This window comes from Microtus oregoni, unplaced genomic scaffold (genome assembly GCF_018167655.1).
Source record: "Microtus oregoni isolate MIOR12 unplaced genomic scaffold, Mior012 000063F_ref0000156, whole genome shotgun sequence".
Taxonomy (NCBI): Eukaryota; Metazoa; Chordata; class Mammalia; order Rodentia; family Cricetidae; genus Microtus; species Microtus oregoni.
Window position 1 is genome coordinate 2,914,421 of NW_024543873.1, and position 17,572 is coordinate 2,931,992.

The following is a 17,572-nucleotide window of genomic DNA, read 5'->3' on the forward strand; positions in this document are numbered from 1 at the left end:
CAGCAATACAGGAGGCCAGTCTAACTGATAATCAGACAGTCGTCTAGGGTCCTAAGACACAATGTTCAGGCTTTGGAGCTGGGCACCATGTGCCACCTCCCACTGTCAAGCATCTCCTTGCTTCACAGCAGCCTGCCCTTTCAACTCCTTTTATGCCCATTCTTCTGTCTTTCCCCCTCTCTTCCCTCTCAAAGGTTAGAATCCAAGGATTTCCTAGCAGTGAGTGAAAAGGGAAGGTGAGTGTGTCCTGTTCTGCTGATGCTCACACGATGCACATATCAGGGGCTTTTCTGTGTGAGGCATCACCCTTGAAGACCTCAGCTTCTGACATTAGCAGGATTCAGACTCAGAGACTCTGCTTTTTATTTTTATGGTTCAAATCTACAAAAGAACTCATCTGTATAAAAACACACAGTATATTAAAAAGGGTGTAATACAACTTCAGGAAGGATAGTATTGTCTTCAGAGTGGATATTCTACCCTTTCTCTTGATAGGGTGTTTAGGAGGGATTTGATGGGATATACTCAGGTCACGAATTCTTGGGGGAAATTGTTATGATTTATGAACACCTATAGTGTATGTAGGGCTCAATGTTCAGTAAATTGAATATTCTAAAGATTTTTTTTGAGACATGGTTTCTCTGTAGTTTTTGGAGCTTGCTCTGGATCTTGCTCTTGCAGACTAGACTGGCCTTGAATTTAAAGATATTTAGCTGCCTCTTAGCCCCAAATGCTGGTAAAGAAAGGTTTGTGCCACCTTATCCGGGTAAAAGTATTTTTAATGTTGTTTGAAGATTTTGAACAAGCATACTGTTATGGGATCATAACTGTACCTCATTCCTTATACATAAAAATGAAGCCATGGAGGTGGTTTTCTGCAATGATTCAGTAGTAAAGATGCTTGCTGGCAAGCCTGATTGTTGTAAGGGGGATGCTTTTGTTTCTTGGCTGCCCAGCTTGCTTAGCCCAGAAGTAACCACACAGAAAAATGTATTAATTAAATCACTGATAGGCCCATTAGCTAACTTCTTATTTGCTACCTTTCTTTTTTTTTGTTTTTCTAGACATGGTTTCTCTGTAGCTTTGGAGCCTGTCCTGGAACTAGTTCTAGTAGACCAGGCTGGCCTTGAAATCACAGAGATCTGCCTGCCTCTGCCTCCCCTGTGCTGGGATTAAAGTTATATGCCACCACTGGCCAGCATTACTGGTTAAGTCTTATATTAATTTAATCCATTTCTATTAATCTGTGTATTACCATGAGGTATTGGCCTACCATCAAAGGTACAGCACATCTATTTCTGGTGGCAGTTCCATGGCGTTTCTCTCACTCTGCTTTCTTCCTCCCAGCATTCAGTTGTGTCTTCCTTGCCTACCTAAGTACTGTCCTATCAAAATGCCAAGGGTTTCTTTATTCCTTTACGTATGAAAAGAACATAAAAGCAGAACGATCTCCTGCACCACCAGATGGCCTGATCTCTGGGATGTTCATGATGGAAAGAGAGAACTGATTTTCCCAAGTTGTCTTCTGACATCCAAACATGTGCTGTGACATGCACAAAATGGTATAGGTCCATACTCACATAAGAAATAAATTCAACAATTAGAAGGAATCCTAATTTACTTAGCTACTAACTCTACAGGTATTTGACAATGATTTTGTGTTTACAGATGTTGATTTTCACATTTATTTATAAGTCAAAATATTTGCGCTACAACTTCCTTAGGAATCTTACTAGCTGTCCTGATGTCACAGTGCTCTAGGATTCTACAGTTAAAAGGAAGTTGTTTTGATTTGATTTGCATGTCTCTGATGGCTAAGGATGTTGAGCATTTCCCTAAGTGTCTTTCAACCATTTTAGATTTCTCTGTTGAGAATTTTCTGTTCATGTCTGTACTCCGTTTTTTATGGGATTATAGGGTCTAAGTAAGTATGGCTGCTATATATTGATAGCTTATTGCCTTTTTAAGATAAGGAAGTATCTTTACATCCTAGTTTATGACATTTTTCTAGTTATTCATAATTGGTACTGTATTCAGTGATATATTTTTATTTGCACACTTTGGTTAAGAATGTTTTTTTATTTGTATCAACGTGTTCATTCATATTGACATATTCGATTGGTAAACTGTCCTTTCATATTACCAAGTAGCTCTCATGTTAATGGTTGTTTTCAAAACCACATCTTCTTGAGTAAATTCTTTTTCTTATAATATTTATATGCCCTTGAAAGATAAATTATTCTGCTTTATTGATTTTACTTCATACAAAGTATTTTCAAGACTACTAAATGGTTATTTTGACATTTAGTTATAGTATTTGCCTAAAATTATAGTATTTAATTATTTTGAGTAGTATCTGTATCTGTTTCCCCTTTAACTATGTTCTTATTCTCCTATAATGTTCACTCTTTATGTTTTGGCAAGTCTAGATGGATATCAGTCTACCATATTAATCTTTTTAGAGATAAAAGTATTTCTACCATGCACTCATCCTCTGTACTGTGAGCAAGACTCAAATTAAATGCTTTTTAAAATAGTTTGTCTTGGTCATGGTGTCTCTTCAGAGTAATACAAACATATACATCATCCTTAGCACCTAGGGAAATGTTAATTCAAATAAACTTTGAGATTTTGTCTCAGCTCAGTCTAAGTCTGAATGGTTAAGATGAAGAAAACAACCGACAAACGACGCTGGTTAGAGGGAAAGAGGAATAGTCATAACTGTTGATGAGAATGCAAATTTATGCAGCCACTCTGAATATCAGTATGAAGAATCCTCAAAAAAACAAAATTAAATCTATTATATTCTCTAACGATGCCCCGTGTTCTCATAGGGCCAAATGCATGTCATCCTACTCCACAGATACTTCTACTGTGCTTTTAAGTTGAAATAAAAGTTAGTGTACAGATCATTCATCAATTTTTTTGAGAAGTTTTTATGAAACAATAAATTTCTTTCCAAGTACTCGTTTAACTCCCAGCTTTGGCATTACTCAGTGAGTTCTGGAGCAGTGGTGTGCACTTGAGACATTTTCTGGCTTTTAAAACAGAATTCAGATTTCCTCGCCAGGATTTGTCTAGCTTCTATCATATATAATCCATTTTAATTTCATATTTTTCCTATCAATTCTTCCTTTTAGAAAATATTTTCTCTATTTTTTGTTTTGTCTCCAGATCTTTATCTCCCTCCATTTATTTCTCTTCCATCTTCTCTCCTACTGTTGCTTCTTCCTCCTACTCTTCTATTTTCCTTGTGAACTATGAAAATTAATGAGTTAAGGCAAATGAAATGTATGTTATAGGGATCCTATCACCTGGAAAGGGTATAAAACTAAGAAAAATTTGACCACCAAAATGGCTCAGTGGATAAGGGTACATTCCAGGAAGCATGGTAATCTAGCAAGTTCAATCTCCCAGAATAACATGGTAGACAGGAGCCATCTCCTGCAAGCATTGCTACAACTCCATATGCACACCATAGCATACATATATCCATACCTATGCACATATTAACAATTAATAAATCAATGTGTTTAAAATTTTTAAATGAAGCAGGACAGCCAGAGCTACATAGTAAGACCTTATCCCCCCTAAAAACAATAAATATTTTAATGAGAAAAATAGTATAAGCAAGCAAAAAATAATGGTGTATTGAGGGATGATACATTGATGAGAGAATGGTTAAACAGATGGGGGAAAACAGGAAAAGCATTGTAATAGAAAGAAACAAGTTCAGCTTTTGCCTTATAAAGAAATTTATCAAACTTGACAGTATAGAGAGACAAGGATAGTGTCTGGTAGTAATGACAAAATGTAAAGATTTATTAAAAGTTTGTCCTGTATTGTCTTGTGTTATAAGAGCTTTTCCTGTATTATTTGTTTGGTTGTCACCCAACATTTACAAAGCTATTTTCACATCAATACTTAATATTTAATTTTGGGTAAGAAATATCAAGCAATTCTTTTCCTTGGCCATAATAAAAACTTTTGTGCAAAGATAATTAAAAAGAATAAATAGAAAAGTAAAAATGGAGATAATTGAGTGTACATAGTTATTTCTGTTAATATTAAACATGGAAGGTCCTAACAAGGTTTCTAAAGCAATATACAGAATTATGACACTTAGTTTGTAGTGTTCCCATATTATTTAAAATGAGAGAGAACTTGTAACTATTACAAATCTAGCTTGAATTTCAGGTAAGTGATAAAAACTAAGATTGCAGAAGTAAGTTAATCTTTGCATCAGAAGAAGGACTCAGATAAGTGTCATTGCTTGCTCCGTGTTTCTTTAGAAGAATACTACACAGTGGGTATTTTATAAGAAAAGAAATTTATTTTTCACCATTATGTAGGCTACAAAGTCCAATACCCAGGAAGTATCATGTTTTGAAAGTGTCATACTACGTTGGAAGGCAGGAAGAGAGGAGAGAACAAAAGACCAAGAGAATAAGAGTGAACAAAATGCTGATAACTAATGCATTTATGATGGCATTGTCATCCTGAACTAATCACCTTTTATTTCGCCCTGTGTTCCAACAATATGTATCTCAATCCATATCATGAGACCCTATAATAGAGAAAATATAAGAAGAGTTAAAGATGACTAGCATTCATACAAGCACATCCATGGAGAAGATGTTGATGAATCTGATTTGATGGCCTAGTTTGTGTAGGTCAAACAATAGTGAGATTATATGCTGACTAGGAGGAAGCATATGGTCTAATAGGGCTGACAGAAGAATTATGTTTCCTAAGGATTTCATAGAACAACTAGTCTCATACTAACAATTTCTGAAGATTGCTGTTATTTATAAAGAGGACGTTAACTACTGTGCATTAGAATTCCTTTATTTGATTCTATTTTAATATTCAGTTAGCCTTCATTTTCTGTTTAATATAAAGCTGACACAGATCATGGATTTGAAGGAAATAACTCAGGAACTAGAAGAACTGTTACCATATTTAGTCATGTTGTTGACTATGATGTTTCCAAGTTTGCTCCAATATAAACTGACAGGGTACCTTGCCCACTAAAACTTATTAGTAATATTGGTGTAATACTGCAAATTGTTATAAAAATAATGACCCATATAAGAGACTCTGATGACAGGATTATGTGTACATGAAGTGCATTGCAGTTATGTGAATTAATAATAAACTGCTACTTGGAACTTTTTGCCGTAATATTAAAGGACTTTAAAGTATGTGAGTATTCTGACATTTTCCCATCATGGTTCCTGCAAAATTATGTCCAAACTGGGGCACAGTCGATAGTGAAAGTCAATACTAACAAGTTATATGCTTACCCAACAACATTGTCATACATACACAATTATTGTTTCATTGTTTAGATGCTTACAGTTTATTTAATAAAGCTCAAGAAAGTTCAAACAGTAATTGTAGTTATATGCAGCAGTTTAGGAAAGTATAAGAACAATATTCACGTATCTGGGAATTTTATTTTACTGTCCTCCTTCAGTTCAAGTTGAAACAGAGCATGTAAAGCTATTTAAATGCTCTTTTATCTGTACTTACCTCACCTTCCTTCTCAGATCTCCTTTACCTTAAAATGTATATAAAGGACTTTTGTGTATTTATTATGTCCTTTGTGTATAAAACTGACATGTTTGGGGTCTGGCTTATGTGAGTCCTTTCACATTTCTGAACTTTGAGTAGCTCATGTGAGAATCTGATTGGTCTCTGAGCTTCCCAGGAGCTCAACAAGTGCTAGATGTTATGTTCTTTTTGTTTACAAGAATGAGGAACAATATACAATTGAGCTTGATTGTTCCTTTAAGCAGAAAGCATATTTTTCTCATTTCACTTCTTCTCTCGTGAATGTATATACACATATGCACACACGGACATACATCATTCATCAGCTAGAGAAACAACATCAAGAAGATAAAAGAAGGTAGCAGAAAATGATGCAGGGTTGATGATGTTATATAAAAGTAGAGAATGGAAGGAGGAAAGAAGGGACAGGGAGAGAGGACAGGGAGGGAAGCAAGAAGGAGGAAGTCAGAAGGTGAGGTGAATGAGGCAGTGAATAAGGCAGGCCAGTAAGCAGCCAGCACTATCATACATACTCATGATAGCTACTCATCACAAATAGACTGTGAAAGCAAAAAAAAATGCCTTTTAAAGTCACTTCTATGTTACATTTTCAACTGGTAAGAAGTTTTATAATATGCAATCAATCAATAATTTGCAAGATCATTAAACTCTTACAATAAAAAGAAAGAAGCCATTAGGTCTCATATATATTCACAGTGGCAAGTCTCAAAAATAAATTATAATGAAAGCTGATTTCTACACACCGAGATCCCTGAACTAGAATCCAGAAGACAATTCTCATCAAGGTCCACCCCCCAACCCCCGCCTGGATTACAGATGTGCTTGGGCAAGTTAAACCACAGATTTATTTAGTTCAAAATGATTTTATTTCTTTTTCTATCTTAATCACAAGGCACAAGAAAGAATATACAATAATATGACTTGCTCGACTAGGTAAGGGTCTTTCATTACTTGAATTCAGACTTGTTTTCCATCGTCATTTGATTGGAACTTATCAATGCACTCTATTGAGCCTTGAACTGTCAACTCAAAGGCAGAGAATCATTTCTATGTTGAAGCATATTCAATACAAAGCATGAAAGTCTAGATAGGGCAGAGTTGGAAGCAAGGAAATGTAACCTTAACTCTGGAGTGCATAACTGGGAAAGAAGATTATAGGAAAATGCTTTAAACTAAGTTTCAAGATCACTAAAATTTGTACTTGATTTGTTCATTGTCTACATGCACTACTCCAAAAGAGCACTGAATATGCCAGACATAGATATCATGCTAGGGAATAACAACTTAATTTATTTATTGTTCTAAAACAATCTTTTCTTATTTTTTATACCAATACTACTCCCTCTGTTTCTTCTGCTCCCACCCCCAATTTCTACCCACCCAAAAGTCCCATTAACACCTCAGAGACGGTAAGCCTTCTCACGGGAAGTCAACAAAGTCTGATACATCACTTTGATGCAGGATCAAGGCCCTCCCCCTGTATCTAGTGTGAGCAAGATATACATCCCTCCAAAGAAATTTGGTTTCAAAAAGCCAGTACATGCAGTAGGGTTAAATCCTAGTCTCACTGCCAGTGGACGCACAGTCTGCCCAAGCCATATACCTGTCAGTCACATTCCGACGACCTGGTTTGGTCCAATGTAGGTACTCCCAGCTTTCATCCTGGAGTAAGTGAGCTCCCACTAGCTCAGGTAAGCGGTCTCTGTGGGTTTACCCACCATGGTCTTGACTCCATTGCCTGTATACTCTCTTCTGCCTTTCTTCTACTGGACTTCATGAGATTGGCTCAATGTTTAGCTTTGGATCTCATCATCTTCTTCCATCAGTGGTTGAATGAAAATTCTATCATGGTAATTAGGGTGGTCAACAATCTGATTACAGAGGCAGGCCAGTTCAGACACCCTCTCCACTAGTACTAGGAGTCTTTGCTGGGCTGTTGTTAAGGATTCCTGAGAATTTTTCTGGCACCAGATTTCTCTCTAACCCCAATTTTGTTACCTATATCAAGATATTTCATTCATTGATCTCCATCTCTGTCTTTCCCTCATCTCGACCATCCCATTCCTTCATTTCTCCTTGCCCTCCCCTTCTTCCCTCTCCTTCCTCCTCCTCCAACCTTTCTTCCCCCAATGCTCCCAATTTTCTCAGGGGCTATTTTCTATTTCCCCTTCCCAGGGGTATCCATGCACACATCTCTTAGGATTTTCCTTCTTAATTTGTTGTTGACAGATGATTCTATCTTGCTGAGTCCCACAGCCATTCAGTTCCAAAGAGCACTCAGAGGTTTATATTAATTAGGAACTCTTTGGCCTATTAGCTCACACTTATTATTAGCTAGCTTTTACATCTTATATTGACTCTTAATTCTTATGTATGTTTAGCCCACATGGTTTGGTACCTTTTCTCAATAAGGCATTCTCATCTTGTTTCTTCTGCCTCTAGCTGATAAATCACTCTGCCTTTCCCCTTTCCATAATTCTCTTAGTCTAGTAGCCTCACCTATACTTCCTACCTAGCTACAGGACTGTCTGTGTTTTATTAAACTAATATGAGTGACAAATCTTTATAATCTGTAAGAATATTATCCCACAGCATTCCCCCTTTTTTTAAAAAAAAAGCTCTGAATTTGATCTCATTTGTTTAGCTTTAGCATATATGTTGAAGGTACAAGTTGCAGTCTATAGGTATGGGTGGCCTCAGGCCAGTGACAAGCCCTATCAGGCCAGTCACAAGGAAGTTGAATTTTCATCATCTGGAGCTTTGCAGAGATGGAGAGTTTGAAAGCTTGGTCAAAACTTTCTGGAATTAAAAGGGAAGAGTCCTTTTTCTCTGACAGTATAGAAAGTCTCAATTATGAGGAAATGGTTTTCTTTGTGTTTTTTTTATACTCTTTTTTTTGAGAAAAGGAAAAAAACAATTTTCTGCCTCCTCCCAGCCTACCATTTTCCTCCCCCTCCTCCCACCCTTCTCCCCCTCCTCCCACCCTTCTCCCCTTCCCCCCACTCCTCTCCCCCTCCCTCTCCAGTCCAAAAAGCAGTCAGGGTTCCCTGTCCTGTGGTAAGTCCTAGGTCCTCCCCCCCTCTGTCCATATCTGGGAAAGTGAACATCCAAACTGGCTAGGCTCCCACAAAGCCAGCACATTAAGTAGGATCAAAACCCCGTGCCATTGTCCTTGGACTCTCATCAGCCCTCATTGTTCGCCATGTTCAGAGAGTCCGGTTTTTTCCCATGCTTTTTCAGTCACAGTCCAGCTGGCCTTGGTGAGCTCCCAATAGATCAGCTCCACTGTCTCAGTGGGTCGGTGCACCCCTCGTGGTCCCGACTTCTTTGCTCGTGTTCTCACTCCTTCTGCTCCTCATTGGGACCTTGGGAGCTCAGTCCAGTGCTCCAGTGTGGGTCTCTGTCTCTATCTCCGTCCATCACCAGATGAAGGTTCTTTGGTGATATGCAAGATATTCGTCAGTATTTGCTATAGGATAGGGTCATTTCAGGTTCCATATCATCAGCTGCCCAAGGAACTAACTGGGGACATCGCCTTGGGCTCCTGGGAGCCACTCTAGGTTCAAGTCTCTTGCCTACTCTAAAGTGGCTCCCTTAACTAAGAATTGTGGTTCAGTGCTCCCCTATCCAACCTTCCTTTTTCCCAATCCTCCTGTTTCCCCAAGTTCCCCCCATCCTCCCATTCTCCCTTTTCTCTCCCCATCTCCCCTTACCCCCATCCCACCCCACCCCCAAGATCCCAATTTTCTCCCCGGCAATTTTGTCTACTTCCCATAGCCAAGAGGATAACTATATGTTTTTTCTTTGGTTCACCTTCTTACTTAGCTTCTTTAGGTTACCAATTGTAGATTCCATGACCCTTATTTATTGCTAGAAACCAATTGTGAGTGAGTACATCCCATGTTCATTTTTTTGGGTCTGGGTTAACTCACTCAGGATAGTGTCTTCTATTTCCATCCATTTGCATGCAAAATTCGAGAAGTCATTTTTTTTTTTTTACCACAGCAGTACTCTAATGTGTATATATTCCATACTTTCTTCATCCATTCTTTCATTGAAGGGCATCTAGGTTGTTTCCAGTTTCTGGCTATTACAAATAATACTGCTCTGAACATAGTTGAACAAATGTTCTTGCCATATGATAGGTCATCAGTGGTATTGCTGGGTCCAGGGGTAGGTTGATCCCGAATTTCCTGAGAAACCGAAACACAGATTTCCAAAGTGGTTGCACAAGATTGCATTCCCACCAGCAATGGATGAGGGTACCCCTTCAAACTCAGGAACACGACAAGGCTGTCCACTCTCTCCATACCTCTTCAATATAGTGCTTGAAATTCTAGCAATAGCAATAAGACAACATAAGGGGATCAAGGGGATTCGAATTGGAAAGGAAGAAGTGAAACTTTCGTTATTTGCTGATGATATGATAGTGTACATAAGCCACCCCAAAAACTCCACCAAAGAACTTTTACAGCTGATAAACACCTTTAGTAATGTGGCAGGATACAAGATCAAATCCAAAAAATCAGTCGCCCTCTTATACAAAAAGGACGTGGAAGCAGAGAGGGAAATCAGAGAAGCTTCACCTTTCATGATAGCCACAAACAGTATAAAATATCTTGGGGTAACGCTAACCAAGGAAGTGAAAGATCTATGTGACAAGAACTTTAAGGCATTGAAGAAAGAAATTTAGGAGGATACCAGATAACGGAAGGACCTCCCTTGCTCTTGGATTGGGAGGATCAACATAGTAAAAATGGCAATTCTACCATGAAGGCATAAGTCACAAACAATGCCACACCAATTTGGGATTATGATTATTAGGGTGGTATTTATTTAAAGGGGAAAAAACTTACATATCACTGTCCCAGGCAACAGCCCTCTATACAACCAGGAAAGGAGTCTAGTCGCCGGCGGAGCAGGAAGTGAATAGAGGAGAGGGAAGTGGCCGCTTTTTTAAAGGGAGAGAAACCACGCCCCAATGGGCTGGTACCTCAGCGGCGATAGGCTGGAGGAGTGGGAGGACCTCCCGCAACACCTCCACCTTTTGTTTAAATAAGAGAGTTCTAAACCTACTATGAAATTATATACAATAAGTACAAATATCCTATGCCAACTAGCTTAGGTCTTGTATAATAAATAACTTGGCCAAGTCATGAGAGAAAGTAACTACATTTATATAGTCTTCAACCCCATCAAAGATCTGAGAAGGGAAATAATGTTACCTGGGTAATTAGGAAGTTCAGTAAAACAACTTCCAAAACATGCAACAAATCACAGAGACAACTGGCTACCTGGGCAATCACCCAAAATCACGTTAGCAGCGTTGAAGCAACCAACTTTGGCTAAGGCCTAACATAACTGACATACCATTTTCAAAGGCAAGCAACTTTTCAAAACTAGCTTACCCTGTCTTGGCAGGATATGACAGCCCTGTTTTATCCATTGATGCACGCTCTGTATCTTTGTCAGTTGTTGAGGTATGGGCATTTCTTTGCCCCAAGGTCAGTTCTGCCAAAAAGAAGGCTCCAGGTGGAGTGTCTTTGGTGCTCAACATTCTCTCGGGAATTGAGTGGTGTTGCCAGGAGCAATTGTGTCTCACTACCACAAAACTCTGAGTTAGATTAAAGGCCATTTTCTACAGCTCTTTGAAGAAGTTGAAGATTATCAATCTATACTGAGTATAATCTCTATATATCTAAAGAACCTGATTAGTCTATTATAAATGACAAACTTAGATGACTATTAGTCTATATAATTCTCAATATCTATCTAACTTAAAGACTAAGACAATAAACGACTGTGAAACAAATGAGGACAATGACCTCCAAATATAAACAATGTACAAATATACATTGCAGTAGGTAAATATATATCAATACACAATCATTATATAAGTATCTTAATCAGAGGTAGAAATGTACACTGCAATATGGTAAATATATACTATATATATTTATATATATCAATACAATATATGTCAATACATAAAAATGTTTTAAACAGAGGTAGAAACATGCATGCATACAATAGTCAATATAATTTAACTTTGTATCAATATACAAGAATCTATACCAATGTATTTGTCTAAAAACAGTAACTCACAATTAAAATCTATTATCCCATCATCCCTCTTTTTTTTTTTCAAAATGATCCCTGAGCGTATAAAATTCCTCCCCCAACCCTCAATCGTATACTAATTATAATCAACCCCTAAATGATGTCCCTAAACCCAAGAGCAAACTTTACTGGGAGAGGGGACGTCGTCCTCTAGAATTACTTCTAGCTGTCATGGGGGCGACATTCTTTCTGGGGGATCCTGTGAAAGTAAAATGATGGTGAACTTTCAAGATCAATGTCTTTTAAAATTGCCAATAGTCTCTGAGTATTTTGTGCAGCTCTGGCCAAAATGTTGTATAAGATGTGCACCATTTCAGCTAACCAAGTTGGAACCGTCTTGTGCAGCTGGTACCAAAAGCAGGTCTTGTAGTAGCGCTATCAGTATCATGACGTCATATCAACCAGGTGGAGTTGTTGTTATGGGGCCCCATCTTCTTCCTGGAAACTTCAAATGTCACTTCAGGAAAAACTCATTGTTCATTATGAAAAACTTAAACATTAATCATATAGACATATATATATATATATATATATATATATATATATATTCAATGAAAGACATGATAGATATATTCAATGAAAAGTATGATAGATATGAAGAAAAGCAAAGATGTTTTCTAAACTCATATTTCTTTCTGTCCCATATCATGGCTCTTGACATGAGACAGAAACTCCAGAAACTCTGGGTTTTTCTCTTACTAACAGGCTTGGAATTGGAGAGGGACTGAGCCAGAGTCCAACTTCAAAACCAGCTTTATAAATTTAGAAATATGGTTTAATATTACTTACACAACCCATTCAGTTGTCTTGATATTTCCTATTGGGCCGGTATTTTTCCATCTGTCAGTATCCACACATCCAGGGTCCCTTGAATTTCTCAAAGATGAGTGTTTTCCTGTGGAGATAAGAACAGAACCCTGCCCCCATTCTATATGTTTTTCTTACCACCTGTATGAATATCATCATTGTGGATGAGTTGTCATTTCTCCTTTCCAAGAGGTTTCTCCTCTTCAAATCGAAACTTTATTAATTTTGATGGTATCCACAATTTTTCTTCTCCTGTGGAAACAAGAGCAAAACCCCTTCCCCAACATAGCACATCTCCTGGCTTCCACTGAGAGGTCAGCACATCTTTGAAATAAATCGGTTGATTTAGTTCAGCAGACTTTTCCATTATCCAATGTCTTTCTGCTGCTATCGTTCCTTTCTCATTAGCGTTAAGAAAATTCAAGGTTAATAAAGCATTATGTAATCTATTTCTGGGGGTATTTTCGGTCCCTTTCTGTTTGTTCAGCATATCCTTTATAGTACGATTTGATCTTTCTATAACTGCCTGACCTGTAGGATTATTTGGTATACCTGTAATGTGTTTTATATTATAATAATCAAAAAAGCGTTTCATTTTCTTAGATACATATGCTGGACCATTATCTGTCTTTATTTGCGCAGGTATACCCATGATGGCCATAACTTCCAATAAATGTGTGATTACTGAATCAGCCTTTTCTGAGCTCAGGGCAGTAGCCCATTGAAAACCTGAATACGTGTCTATGGTGTGGTGTACATATTTTAATTTACCAAATTCCATAAAGTGGAACACATCCATCTGCCAGATTTCATTTCTCTTAGTACCCTTTGGGTTACTCCCTGCAGGCAACGGTGTTTGATTATAGAAAGAACAAGTAGGACTTCTCTTTATAATGTCCTTAGCTTGTTGCCAAGTAATGGAAAATTCTTTCTTTAGGCCTTTACTATTGACATGATGCTTTTTATGAAATTCCGAGGCCTGCAACACACTTCCAATCAATAATTGATCAATCTCAGCATTGCCTTGGGCTAGAGGACCAGGCAGACCTGTATGGGACCGGATGTGTGTTATGTACATCAGACAAAGCCTGTTCCTGATTATGTCTTGTACTTGGATAAACAATGAAGTCAACTCTGTGTCATCTGGTATAAATTCAGCGGTTTCAATATGCAAGATAACTCTTTCTGCATATTGTGAATCTGTAACTATATTAAGAGCTTCTTTAAAATCCCTTAGCACCATAAGAATGGCATATAATTCTGCCTTCTGGACAGAATTATAAGGGCTTTGTTCCACCTTACTCAATTCATCTGACTTGTAACCTGCTTTCCCTGATTTATTTGCATCAGTATAGAACGTACGGGCTCCAGTTATTGGAGCATCACGTACAATTCTAGGAAGAATCCAAGAAGTTCTTTTTATGAGATTAAGTCTATCACTTTTGGGATAGTTGCTATTAATTTCTCCCAAAAAGTTAGCACAAGCTCTTTGCCACGGTTAATTGTCTTCCCATAACTTTTTTATTTCTTCAGTAGTAAAAGGCACTATAATTTCTGCTGGGTCTATACCTGCTAGTTGACGAAGTCTCAGCTTACCTTTTATAATTCAGAGACTTTTTCCACATAAGTTTTTAATTTTTTACTTGGTTTATTAGGTATAAATATCCACTCTAAAATAATATCTTCCCTCTGCATTAGAATCCCTGTAGGAGAAGTTCTGGAAGGCAATATGACTAGGATGCAGCTAAGATTTGGGTTCACCCTATCCACATGTGCCTCCTGTAATTTTTCCTCAATCATTGTCAGTTCCTTTTCTGCTTCAGCTGTCAGTTCTCTTGGACTATTCAAATCTTTATCACCATCTAAGGTTTTGTTTAAATGAACTATTAGATCAGGTGTTATCCCAACAGCTGGTCGTAGACTGGAAATGTCTCCTAACAATCTTTGGAAGTCATTAAGTGTCTTTAACCGGTCTCTCCTAATTTGTGCCTTTTGCGTTTTAATTTTCTCTAACCCTATTCTGTAACCTAGGTAATTAATAGAATTTCCTCTTTGAATCTTTTCAGGGGCAATTTGTAATCCCCACCTAGGCAAGACTTTCCTTACTTCTTCAAACATCCTTTCTAAAGTATCTTTATTTGAATCAGATAACAAGATGTCATCCATGTAATGATAAATGATGGACTTGGGGAATTGTTTACGAATTATTTCCAATGGCTTATTTACAAAATATTGGCACAGTGTAGGACTATTGAGCATACCCTGTGGGAGGACAGTCCATTGATATCGCCTATTAGGCTGAGAATTATTATAAGTAGGCACTGTGAAGGCAAATTTTTCTCTATCCTTTTCTTGTAACGGTATAGTGAAAAAACAATCTTTCAAATCAATAACTATAAGAGGCCATCCTTTTGGTAACAGAGAAGGCAAATGAATTCCAGATTGTAGTGGGCCCATAGGTTGAATTACTTTGTTGACAGCTCTTAGATCTGTCACCATTCTCCATTTACCAGATTTCTTTTTTACAACAAACACAGGAGAATTCCAAGGGCTGGTTGATTCTTCAATATGGTGAGCATCTAGTTGCTCTTGCACCAGCTGTTCCAATGCCTGTAGTTTATCTTCAGCTAGAGGCCATTGTTTGGTCCATATTGGCTTCTCAGTTAGCCATATTAAAGGTAGGGCTGTTGGTACCTCTAAAGGTTTGGTATTTGCTGTATGTTCTTGTACAGCCTGAGTGGCTGGTGACCTTTTCCCATAATACCTCATCATATCCTTCCCAGAATTATGAGTTCCTGGAAATACAGGAATGTTAATCTGGGTATCCCATTGCTGTAGCAGGTCACGGCCCCATAAATTTATGGCAATATTGGCTATATATGGCCTTAGTCTTCCTATTTGCCCTTCGGACCCTATGCATTCAACCCATCTTGTGCTTTGTTTTACACGAGATAGGGTTCCAATTCCCAGGAACTGAACATCTACCTCTTGAAGAGGCCAATTCGGATACCAAGATTCTGGGGTAATGATATTTACATCTGCACCTGTGTCTAATAAGCCTTCAATAAAAGTGCCATTTATACAGACTCTTAGCTTTGGTCTTTGATCATTAATAGAAGTCTGCCAAAATATACGTTTACTCTGTCCTACTGGGTTTTTTGACTCATCCTCCACACGTAATTCATTATTTAGACCAGTATTACTTTTTACAGCAGAAATTGGAGCTTTTAATTTTCTTGGTGAGGCACGTTCTCCACTGTGACTGGGAATGACTCGGCCACTGTTGGCTTGGGGGCCTGCGAGAGGCCCCCCAAGGAGTTTCCCAATGATATCGGATTGCCCCGTCTGTCTGTTGTTGACCTACATTCGTTGGACCAATGTCGGCCTTTACTGCATCTCCTACATATACCTGAAGGCCGAGGTCTCCTATTTTTGTCACTCCCAGAAGAGACATTATTCCTAGAAATTCTTTGCCTGCAATCCCTTTGCAAATGTCCTAATTTACCACAATTAAAACACCTGGCAGTTTGACGTCTCCTCGTTGCTTTGGAAATCACTTCTCCTACCCAAGATTCGTTATTATAGCTAAATGTCTCAACATTCATTGTATGCTGAATCCATTCATCCATAGGTGCTGATCTAGACTTTAAAGGCCCAATTATCTTTTTGCATTCTATGTTTGCATTCTCAAAAGCTAGAGATTCAAGAAGTATTCGTCTAGCTTCTGGGTCTGTTACCCCTATGTCCAGAGCCTTAATTAATCTTTGCAAAAAAAGTCAATAAAGGGTTCTCTCTGTCCCAGTCTAATTCTGGTATATGATTCAACCCTTTTTGCTGGATCTTGTATCCTATTCCAAGCATTTAAAGCTGCTTGGTGACATAGACACAGTACTTCATCGTCATAAAGAGCTTGGACCTGTGGATCAGCATATTCTCCTGCACCAAGAATTTGATCTTGGGAAACCTCAATACCTTTTGCTCTTCCTTGCTGTTCCATATGTTTGGATTCTTCTCTGAAATAAATTCCAAACATCAAGGAAGGTCCATTATCTAAAACTGCAGATACTAACTGATGGAAATCATGGGGAGTAGCTTTAGCATTAGAAGCCCAAGTCCTTATTATTTCCTTTACATATGCATTGTGAAAGCCAAAATTAACAACAGCTTGCTTAATTTCTTTCAGATCATTCATTGCTATTGGCATCCATCTAGCTTCTCTGACTCCCTTTGAGCCTTTAGAAGTTGATGCTTTTTCAGAATTAAGTATGTCGCTAAAACCTTGGGTAAGCCAGTTCTAATAGCTGGTGGAGGCATTGTATCCTGTCCTTGTGCCTCCTTACTCTGTTCACCAGCTGCAATAATTTCCCCAATCTTTTCAAATCTTTTTATCATTGTCTCTCTTAAATCCTGAATCTCCTGACCTGTATATATTTCCAGTGATTTCACTGAGGTATCAATTTTTTGGTTCCCATTCTGCACCTGTGATTCCAAAGCTTTAATTTTTTCCTTCAAAGATAACATGTCCTCCTTAAACGTTTCTTGTATATCATGTAGATTCCCATCTTGGAGGTACATTCTGTCTGTTACCTTATCAAAACTTTGTGATAAAGTCTGAAGGTCAAATTCAACAGCCTGAACCCTTTCAGGTAACTTTCTAATACCCTTGGATATGGAATCAATTTTGTCTGTCATAGTATCCACTTGTTCAGATAACCTCTGATTTTCAATAATTTTAATCCTGTCAATTAGTTGTTTATTATTAGTTCGTAAAGATTCTATCATTCTTAGGAGTGCCATATTCTTCTGTTCATTATTAGTTTGTAAAGATTCTATCGTTTTTAGGAGTGCCATATTCTTCTGTTCATTATTAGTACGTAAAGATTCAATCGTTCTTAGGAGTGCCATATTCTTCCTTAATGATAGAATATGGAAAAGAAAACTGAAGCCTAGTAACAAGCAAATTAAGGTATCCCCATAATCATATAAACCTTGTATGATGTAATTCATTGTATTAGTAAATATAAATTTACTAATCCATTGTATTAGTGAAAACAAAGCAGTAAAATTT